Source organism: Pristiophorus japonicus, chromosome 1 (assembly GCF_044704955.1).
Source record: "Pristiophorus japonicus isolate sPriJap1 chromosome 1, sPriJap1.hap1, whole genome shotgun sequence".
Lineage (NCBI taxonomy): Eukaryota > Metazoa > Chordata > Chondrichthyes > Pristiophoridae > Pristiophorus > Pristiophorus japonicus.
Genome location: NC_091977.1, coordinates 503,054,787 through 503,065,663, shown reverse-complemented (window position 1 = coordinate 503,065,663; position 10,877 = coordinate 503,054,787). Strand labels below are relative to the sequence as shown.

General features: G+C 45.6%; 1 long non-coding RNA gene across 1 annotated transcript in view; it reads right to left on the bottom strand.

Moving 5' to 3' along the window:
* Positions 1-285: 285 nt before the first annotated feature.
* The window catches only part of LOC139260329 (uncharacterized), a 29,094-nt gene continuing 18,502 nt past the window's right edge, over positions 286-10,877 (bottom strand). The window contains exon 3 of the long non-coding RNA XR_011592769.1: positions 286-354. This is a non-coding gene — a long non-coding RNA (uncharacterized lncRNA). The remainder of the gene's footprint in view (positions 355-10,877) is intronic.

Sequence of the window (10,877 nt, the reverse complement as noted above, 5' to 3'; positions counted from 1 at the left end):
CCTGGTCTTCAAACACTCTTTTCCTCAGGCGGCTGAAGGCTGCACTGGCGTACTGGAGGCAGTGTTGAATCTCGTCGTCAATGTCTGCTCTTGTTGATAATAGGCTCCCGAGGTATGGGAAATGATTCACGTTGTCCAGGGCCTTGATGACTGGGGGGCAGTGCTGTGTGGCGAGGACAGGCTGGTGGAGGACCTTTGTCTTACGGATGTTTAGCATAAGGCCCATACTTTCGTACGCCTCAGTAAATACGTCGACTATATCCTGGAGTTCGGCCTCTATGTGCACAGATGCAGGCGTCGTCCAAAACAGAGTTAACGTTTCAGGGCGATGACCCTTCATCACAACTTTGGACACTACATCAACAAAATGACAAAGAAGAAATAAAGAATATTGCTTTAAACGGTATCTGTAATTTATTTGCTTCCTGGGTTCTTCCTTAAGAATTCATAGCAACACATTGCTATTAAGAACTAGTTGGTTTATTAACAAAGGTTTAACAATCACACTACACATTACCAGTTAATCCACTATGCTCACAACTGCATACGCATTGTGGATGACCTCAACCCGCATACGCATTGTGGGTGACCTCAACCCAACTGACTGGGGTTTTATTGAGTCTTGTGAATATTACATGACTGGCTAAGCCACTTGCAATGCAACAGCTCTACAACTATTTTAAACTAAACTTTAAATCAAGCACCCCTTTTGGGAAGGGCACTAGAACGCATAAATTTAGAAATTAACTGGGCACTTTGTCAATCAAATTAAAATTCTGTTCCCGGAGGTGATGATGCAGTCCTGTCCCTCTGGCCCACCTCTCGCGGAAGGCAGCAAGCATATCGGTGGACACCACGTCCTCCTTCTCCAGGGACACCCTGGCATGAATGTAAACGCGGAAGAGAGGCAGACAGTCAGGTTGAACGACCACACTGCCTGGACCTGTTAATGGTCACCTAGACCAGGCCCAAGAGAAGTCCTATGAGGAGGCCCTCCACACCTGCCTGCTCCCTTCCGCATCGGGTGCCCAAAGATCAGGAACGTGGGACTGAAGTGCAGCCAGAAATCAAGGAGCAGCCCCTTCAAATAATGGAAGATGGGCTGCAACCTCACACACTGTACATACACATGGAACATGGACTCCTCCAGACTGCAGAAATGCAACAGCTCTACAAACCTGTGAGCACACTCATAGTTGCATACATTACAGTATCGACCAGGCTCGCCCCAAAAAAATGTGTATAAAAAAGAACGAATCGTATCATCAGAAGAGGCAAAAGATGAAACCAAGGAAGAATCATCAGTAGACAGTCACGGGCCTCCCCAGAAAAACGGTCTGGTTAATTGGATTCTGAACCATACTCCACAGTTGTGAGTACAGTATTGCTTAGAGCTGTTGCTTATTGCTGTTCAACAGTTGAATAAAGTGCTTAGTAATCTTAATACCAGTTTCTGCAGTTGTTGTCTCCACTCAAGGTTAGATCAAGTAATAAGGTTATTTCCCTAATCATAGGGATGAATAAATGAATAATGATTTACAAAACTAGACTGAAAGTAGGTTGCAAAGAAGTGGACAAAATACAGAAAAATGTAGATAAAATGGGAAATTGGGCTGTGAGTGCCAATCTTTAATGTGTATTAAAGGGCTCAAGTTTTGGTTCGAGTTGCTCCAATTTGGAGCAACTACTTTAGTATGGAATATCTTAGAAATTGCAATTCTCGGCATTTAGTTTGCTCCAATTCTAGTTAGTTAGAATAGTTTAGATTTAGAACGTTTTTTTTCTTCAAAAGGGGGCGTTACCAGCCACTGGAAAGTTTAGACAGCGAAAACTTACTCCAAACTAACTTAGAATGGAGTAAGTGTATATTTTTGTACGCTCAGAAAAGCCTTGCCTACATTTTATGAATTAGGCACAGGGAACGAGAGATGGGGGGGGGGGGGGCAAAGGGAAGTTAGAGGGAAGTTAGGGGATTTTACAAAGTATTAAACACTTCACTTTTACCAATAAAGAGCCATCATCAATAATAACTGATAATTAAATCAATAAATCAACCTATAAATCAATCAATCAAAAAAAAAATTCAAAATAAAAAAATAATTTAAAAAATAAATCAATAAGTAAAAAATTAAAAGTTTCTACTCACCTACTGCAGCACCGGGAGTCCTCCAACAGCCTGCCCCCAGGAGATGCCGGTCGGGCGGGCCCCACCGCCGACAAGGAATTCAGGTGGGGCCCGCCTCCAGGAGATACTGGTCGGGAGGGCCCCACTGCCGCCGAGGACTTAGGGCGGGGCCCGCCCCCAGGAGATGCCAGTCAAGAGGGCCCCAATGCCGACGAGAACCAGGCAGGGCCCGCCCCCAGCGAGACGCCGGTCGGGCCCTCCGCGGAAGAGGTAAGAGCAGTCAGGCCAGTCGGTCTGGGATAGAGGCGACGTCCCTTTGGCCAGGGATAGGGTCATCCCCTGGAGACAGGACGCGCTGGGAGGGCCAGGAGCTACTGCGCACATGCGCAGTCTCCACTGCGCACGCGCGCAGCTGCCGGCACTCTTTTTGGTGCAGGGCTGTAGCTCCGCCCCCAGCAGCTCCTGCTGCGCTGCACTGAGCTAGAAACGGGGCCTACAGATATTGGAGAATCATGAGGTAAGTATTCAGCGCAATTTCTGTTCCACAAATTAAGCGGGCATCTCCGATGTGCTCCGTTCTAGTGGGGGTCTGAAACTTGAGCCCAAATAGACTAAGAATGGGAATACGCAATTGAAATCTTATGGGATGTAAGATGGGCGAGGAATCTTGGGGTACTGGCAGTACCATCATCATAGAGTGTGGCAGCAGTAACAAGAGCAACTGAGATCTCAGAGTACATAAAGCAATGGAGCATAGATTCCAAGAAATGATGAGAGATTATACATGGGTTAACCTCATTGTGCTGAAACATTAATTCTGTTTCTCTCTCCACAGATGCTGCCTGACCTGCTGAGTATTTCCAGAATTTTCTGTTTTTATTTCAGATTACAGCATCCGCAGTATTTTACTTTTGCAAAGAACAGAAAATGATGGGCTATATTGCAAAATTAGTACAATAGACATTGGAGGCAGTGATGCTGAAGCTGTATATTGCTTTAGTCACATCTGAGTACTGCATTCAGCTCTTGTCACTGATGTACAAGGGAAACATCCCTACTGAGGGAATGGTGCAGAGAAGAGCCCTGAGGCTGATGTCGAGTGTCAAATGACTGATCATAGAATCATAGAAATTTACAGCATGGAAGGAGGCCATTTCGGACCTTTGTGTCCGCGCCGGCCGACAAAGAGCTGTGCAGGCTAATCCCACTTTCCAGCTCTTGGTTCATAGCCTTGTAGCTTACGGCACTTCAAGTGCACATCCAATCACTTTTTAAATGTGGTGACGGTTTCTGCCCCTAATACCCTTTCAGGCAATAAGTTGCAGACCCCCATCACCCTCTGCGTGAAAAAATCTCCCCTCAAATCCCCTGTAAACCTCCTTCCAATTACTTTAAATCTATGCCCTCTGATTGTTGACTCTTCTGCTGAGGGAAATAGATCCTTCCTATCAACTCTATCTATTCCCCTCATAATTTTAAAGTCTCCCCTCAGCCTCCTCTGTTCCAAAGAGAACAAACCCAGCCTATCCAATCTTTCCACATAGCTAAAATTCTCCAGTCTGGGCAACATCCTCGTAAATGTCTTCTGTACCCTCTCTGGTGCAATCATATCATTCCTGTAATGTGGTGACCAGAACTGCACACAGGACCCTAGATGTGGCCTAACCAGTGTTTTATATAGTTCAAGCATAACCTCTCTGCTCCTGTATTCTATGCCTCAGCTAATAAAGGCCTGTAGGGAGGATTAACCTTAATACAATCACTATCGCTAAAGAAAAAGTACTCGGTAAAATAATGGAACTAAAGGTGGACAAGTTCCCTGGACCTGATGGCCTGCATCCTAGGGTCTTAAAAGAGGTGGCTGGCGTGGATGCATTGGTTGCAATCTACCAAAATTTCCTGGAGTCTGGAGAGGTCCCAGCGGATTGGAAAACTGCAAATGTAATGCCCCTATTTAAAAAAGGAGGGAGACAGAAAGCAGGAAACTATAGACCAGTTAGCCTAACATCTGTCATTGGGAAAATGTTGGAGTCCATTATTAAGGAAGCGGTAGCAGGACATTTGGAATATCATAATGCAGTCAAGCAGAGTCAGCATGGCATTATGAAAGGGAAATCATGTTTGACAAATTTTCTGGAGTTCTTTGAGGATGTAACGAGCAGGGTGGATAAGGGGGAACCAATGGATGTGGTGCATTTAGATTTCCAGAAGGCATTTGATAAGGTGCCACATAAAAGGTTACCGCACAAGATAAGAGCTCATGGGGGTTGGGGATAATCTATCAGCATGGATAGAAGATTGGCTAACTAACAGAAAACAGAGAGTGGGGAAAATTGGGTCATTTTCTGGTTGGCAAACGGTAACTAGTGGCGTGCCGCAGGAATCGGTGCTGGGGCGTCAACTATTTACAATCTATATTAATGACTTGGATGAAAGAACTGAATGTAATGTAGCCTAGTTTGCTGATGTTACAAGATGGGTGGGAAAGCAATTTGTGAGGAGAACAAAAAGAAACTGCAAAGGGATATAGACAGGCTAAGTGAGTGGGCAAAATTTGGCAGATTGGAGTATAATGTGGGAAAGTGTGAGGTTATCCACTTTGGCAGGACAAACAAAAAAGCAAATTATTATTTAAATGGAGAGAGATTACAAAATGCTGCAGTACTGAGTGACTTGGGGGTCCTTGTGCATGAAACACAAAAGGATATCATGCAGGTACAGCTAGTAATCAGGAAGGCAAATGGAATGTTGGCCTTTATTGCAAGGGCGATAGAGTATAAAAGCAGAGAAGTCCTGCTACAACTGTACAGGGATTTCGGTGAGGCCACACCTAGAGTATTGCGTATATTTAAGGAGGGAGGCAGTTCAGAGAAGGTTCACTGGGTTGATTCCTCAGATGAAGGGGTTGACTTATGAAGAAGGTTGACTAGGTTGGGCCGATACTCTTTGGAGTTTAGAAGAATGAGAGTTGATCTTATTGAAACATCTAAGATACTGAGGGAGTTCGACAAGCCAAATGCAGAGAGAATGTTTCGACTCGTGGGGGAATCTAGAACTAGGGGACATAGTTTAAGAATAAGGGGTTGCTCATTTCGAACTGAGATGAGTAGGAATTTCTTCTCTCAGAGGGTCACACATCTGTGGAATTCTCTGCTCCAGAGAGTTGTGGAGGCTGGGTCATTGAATATATTTAACATGGAGATAGACAGATTTTTGAAAGGAGTTAGATGTAGTCCTTACCACTAGGGGGCTCAAGGGATATGGCGAGAAAGCAGGAATGGGGTACTGAAGTTGCATGTTCAGCCATGAGCTCATTGAATGGCAGTGCATCGAAGGGCCGAATGGCCTACTCCTGAACCTATTTTCTATGTTTCTATAAAGTAGTGAAGGGTTACTGGGAGCGAGCAGGGAAGTGGAGCTGAGCCCAAGATCAGATCAGCCATGATTTTATTAAAATGGCGGAGCAGGCTCAAGGGTCCAAATGACCTACTCCTGCTCCTATTTCTTATGTTCTTATGTTCTTGTGAAGGAAAGATGAAAAGGATGTGAATATGAGGGTCCCTTATAGAGATATGTCAGATACTAAGTGAAGTAGGAACGATCAATTCTAAGCATTATATTGTTAAACCATGACTGCAGGAGTAGGGGGTTACAGGAACAAATTTATAAAAAGACAAGTTCAGCACTTTTTCAGACAAACAGTGATTAATTAATTGGAGTCTAGTTGAGGCAAAATCTCTCTAATCATTCAAGGGGTAATTGGATGTTGTAATGGGGAAACTATAGGCTTCTATAGCAGATGGGTCAAAGAGCTATACTCACCTACACTTATCCAAGTGATTGATGTTGTAATATTTAAAATAAGTTGGTTAAAAAAGCTAAAAATTCTCTTAATAATCCTTAACTTCACGATAAAAACATGTGGAAAAGCAATTGCCAAAATATTATTTTTCCTTTTGGCAAAAGATTTCCAAATATTTTTTTTCATGAAGTTAAGGATTATTAAGAGAATTTTTAGCCCTTTTTAACCAACTTATTTTAAAGTTTAAATTTAGAATTTTTCTTCGCAACAACCAGCTTCCACAGATTTACTCGTAATTAGTATGAAAGTAGTTTCTTGTCTTATACATTTGGGACAGACTCAAGATATTACTTAATTATAATATTGCAGTTTTGCTACAGATCTGTTGGATAAATATTTTCAATTAGATTTACGAAACAGTGGTGTGCAAGAGGATGTTACAAGGCTTCTTCAATTGACAAGAAATGTTAAAGGGAAATAGATGAAGATTAGCTACCTTGTTAACTATCATGAAGCAATTTATGCTTAGTTAGTGGATCTGTCCATCTGAGGTGCAGAAAGAATGGAAGATAGCTGAATGGAGCTTCTAATATAGTTAAGGAAATAATTTTTTTGACAACACATGCACCTTTAAAATAGCAAATATGTGAGGGGTACAGTAACTGTGCTTGCAAATCAAAGGTCATAACTTCATATCCCACCACTATAAAATTATCATGAGTTGTGCTAACAACACAACTGGTTTACTAATGTATTTCCAAGAAAGGAACAAACGATCACACATGACTCTAATCCCCACTCTGTGCTCGACTCTTTATGGCCTCTGAAGTGACCTGGTGTAACAAGTCACTTAGGAATAGTCATCAAGAAGGCACACCAACTTCGCAGAGAAACTAAGGGCCCACGTTTCGGGCCGCGCCTAGAACGGTGCAGCCCCGACCTGGACGCCCGTTTTTCGTACCACAAAGTGCGCCTAAATAAACCTGCTGGTCCTCTCGAGCCGGGCGTGGCGCAGCACGAGCTGTGGCGGTGGAGCTAGGTCCCTGCGCTGAAAACAGTGCCGGGACCTCTGCATAAGCGCGCTACAGTGGGCGCGCATGTGCAGTAGCTCCAGGCGCCCAAAACTGTGTGGAAGGGGCCCAAAGCACACAGCCCCTAGCCCTGGCCCAATGGCCTCACTGGGGCTGCGTACATAAAGCTGCCTCCCACGCCCAGCTCCTGCTTCCTCCCGACCCGACTCCCGCTACCCCCCCCCCCCGCCCCGACCCAACCCGACCCCCCGGACTGGAATCGACCAGTGCTCCCCCACCCCCCCCCCCGACCTGACCTCCCTCTCCCTCCCCCCCCCCTCCGACCCGAACCTCCCTCCCACCACCCTCCCCCCGACCCGACCCGCGCTCCCGACCCCCCGCCCCTCCCCCCACCCAGACCCGACCTAACCTGTCCTCCCTCCCCCCGCCCCCGACACGAACCGCAACCTGTGCTCCCGGCCCCCTCCCCCCCGCCCGGACTGGACCGACCCAACCTGACCTCCCTCCCCCCGCCCCCGACACGAACCGACCCGGCCTCCCTCTGCCTCCCCCACCACCCCCGCTGACCCGAACCGAACTGACCCGACCCGCGCTCCCTCCCTCCCCCACCCACTACCCGAACCAACCCGACCTCCCTCCTCCACGCCCCTGACCCGACCCGCGCTCCCGACCCCGGACCCGACCCAACGCCACCTACCTGTAAATTTGGTGCTGGAGACGGGCCCTGCCCGAAGTCTTGGGCCCGGCCGGGCCCGGCCCGTTCAGTCTCCCTCCCCATTCTCCTACTCCACCTTCTCCTTTCCCCCCCTTTCCCTTCTCCTCCCCCCTTCCCCTTCTCCTCCACCCCCCCTCCCCCTTCTCCTCCCCCCCTTCCCTTCCCCTGCTCCCCCCTCCCTCCCCTTCCCCTGCTCCCCCCTCCCTCCCTCTACCCCCATTCTCCCCCTCCCCTCGCTGTCAGAAACACAGACACTGACAGACAGAGAGTGAGAGACACACACAGACAGACAGACAGACAGACAGACAGAGAGATAGAGACACTGACAGAGACACACTGGGGGGGGGGGGGGGGGCGGGGGGGCATCCCAGCACGCTGTTAGAGGGCTCCCGGTGCTGCAGTCGGTAAGTAGAAAATGTTTTATTTATTGATTTTAAAAAAAAATTATTTCTTATTAATTTTTTTTGATTGATTTATTGGTTGATTTATTGATGTTTTTATCATTTATTATTGATGATGGCTCTTTATTTGTAAAACTGAAGTGTTTAATGTTTGTAAACTTCCCTTTAAATCACCCCCCCCCATTCCCTACGCCTGATTTGTAACCTACGCCTGATTTTCTCAAGTGTAGACAAGGTTTTTTCGAGGGTACAAAAATCTTCACTTACTCCATTCTAAGTTAGTTTAGAGTAAGTTTTCACTGCCGAAACTTTGAAAACAGGTGTAAGTGGCCGGAAATGCCCCTTTTGAAAAAAAAAATTCTGTTCCAAAGTGAAACTGTTCTAACTGACTAGAACTGGAGCAAACTAAATGCCGAGAATTTGAATTTCAAAAATACTCCGTTCTACACCAGTTGCTCCAAAAAATCAGGAGCAACTGAGCCGAAACTTGGGCCCCAAATGTGGTCTTGCCAGTATTACCCACTCGGAACAAATATATAAAAAAGATGATAGAATATTGTGGTCGGGTGTGAATTATGACATATTTGTCACTTATGAGGCTGAACATAAGGTTCTCAGTCATTTGTGGATTTTTTTAAATTGACGAACACAGGGGTCACATACTGAAAAGTGTAGGAGAGAACAAGGTAAATTAGGAAGTAATGTTTAGCTGGCACCAAGCGTGGCTTTTAAAAGCCTGTAGAATGTGAAAGATAGGAATAATGAGGGAGTTAAGCAATTCACAAGTTCTCAGAAAGAATGATTTAGAGTAGGACACAGTGCATTATTGATTTTAACGCAGGATGCTGGGAGTAGAATACAAGAGAACTTGGAGCTGAAAGAGCAATCAGATGACAGGCTTTTCCTTGTAATGTAACAAGGAACGTGATAGAGATGGTAAAATAATCACTCATATATAGGAAAAGTGTTCACTGCTAATGTGGTACCCTTGTTTAAGAAGGAAGAAAGGGATAGGCCGAGTAATTATAGGCCTGTCAGCCTAACCTCAGTGATGGGAAAATTATTTGAAAAAATCCTGAAAGACAGGATAAATCTATATTTAGAAAGACAAGGATTAATTAGGGACAGTCAGCATAGATTTGTTAAGGGAAGATCATGTTTGACTAACCTGATTGAATTTTTCAAGGAGGTAACCAGGAGGGTCAATGAAGGTAGTGCATATGATGTAAAGTATTTGATAAGGTCCCACATGGTCAGGAAGTTTAAAGCGCATGAGATCCAGGGCAAAGTGGCAAGTTGGATCCAAAATTGGTTTAGAGGTAGGAAACAAAGGGTAATGGTTGATGGATGTTTTTGTGACTGGAAGGATGTTTCTCACTGGGTTCCGCAGGGCTCAGTACCGGGTCCCTTGCTTTTTGTGGTATACATCAATGATCTAGATTTGAATGTAGGGAGTATGATTAAGAAGTTTGCGGATGACACTAAAATTGGCTGTGTGGTTGATAATGAAGAGGAAAGCCATGGACTGCAGGAGGATATCAATCTACTGGTCAGATGCAGATGGAATTTAATTCGGAAAAGTGTGAGGTAATGCACTTGGGGAGGGCTAATAAAGAAAGGGTATACACATTAAGTGGTAGGCCACTTAGAAGTCTAGATGAACAAAGGGACCTTGCAGTGCTTGTCCACAGATCCCTGAAAGTAGCAGGCCAGGTGGATAAGGTGGTTAAGAAGGCATACTGAATGGTTGTCTTTATTGTCCAAGGCATTGAATACAAGAGCAGGGAGATTATGCTTAAATTGTATAATACTCTGCTTAGGCCACAGCTGGATTACTGCATGCAGTTCTGGTCGCGTATCATAGGAAGGACGTGATTGCACTAGAGAGGGTGCAGAGGAGATTTATTAGGATGCTGCCTGGAATGGAGAATCTTAGCTATGACGACAAATTGGATAGGCTGGGATGGTTCTCATTGGAACAGAGGAGGCTGAGAGGGGACCTCATTGAGGTGTATAAAATTTTGAGGGGCCTGGATATAATGGATAGTAAGGGTCTATTTCCCTCGGCGGAGGGGTGAATTATGAGGTGGCATAGTTTTCTGGTGGTTTGTGGATGGTTCAGAGTGGATTTGAGGGAAGCTTCTTCACAGAGGGTTGTGGGGGTCTGGAACTCACTGGCCGAAAGTGTGGTGGATGCAGAAACCCTCACCACATTGAAAAGGTTCTTGGATGGGCACTTGAAGTGCCGTAACCTGCAAGGTTACTGGCCTAGAGCTCGTAATTGGGATAAGACTGGATAACCTCTTGTTGGCCGGCACAGATATGATGGTAAGTACTGCAGGGAATCAAATACGGCCAGGGTGATCTCCTGGACTAGTTTTGATCGTCTGGCTGGGTCGGAGAGGAATTTTCCCAGATTTTTTTCCCCAATTGGCCTGGTTTTTATCTGTTTTTTTTGCCTCTCCCAGGAGATCGCATGGCTCCGGTTGGGGTGGAGTGTAGAAGGTTGCGTTGCAAGGGGTGTCGCAGTTGTTTGGGGCAGACTGGTTCGGTCGGATGCTCTTTACCTTTCTGTCATTGTTCATTGGTTTATATGTAAACTTCAGGGTTGCTGACCTGTGGCTGACCAGGGCTGTGTGGTTCTTTATCAGCTGGCACGGACACGATGGGCTGAAATGGCCTCCTTTTGCGCTGTAGATTTCTATGTTTCTATGTTTCTAGCTATGAGGGATAGTTATTTCACTGCTAATTGTGGTGTACCTTTTAAGTGAGCAGAACAAAGAGTGAGCATTACGAAAATATC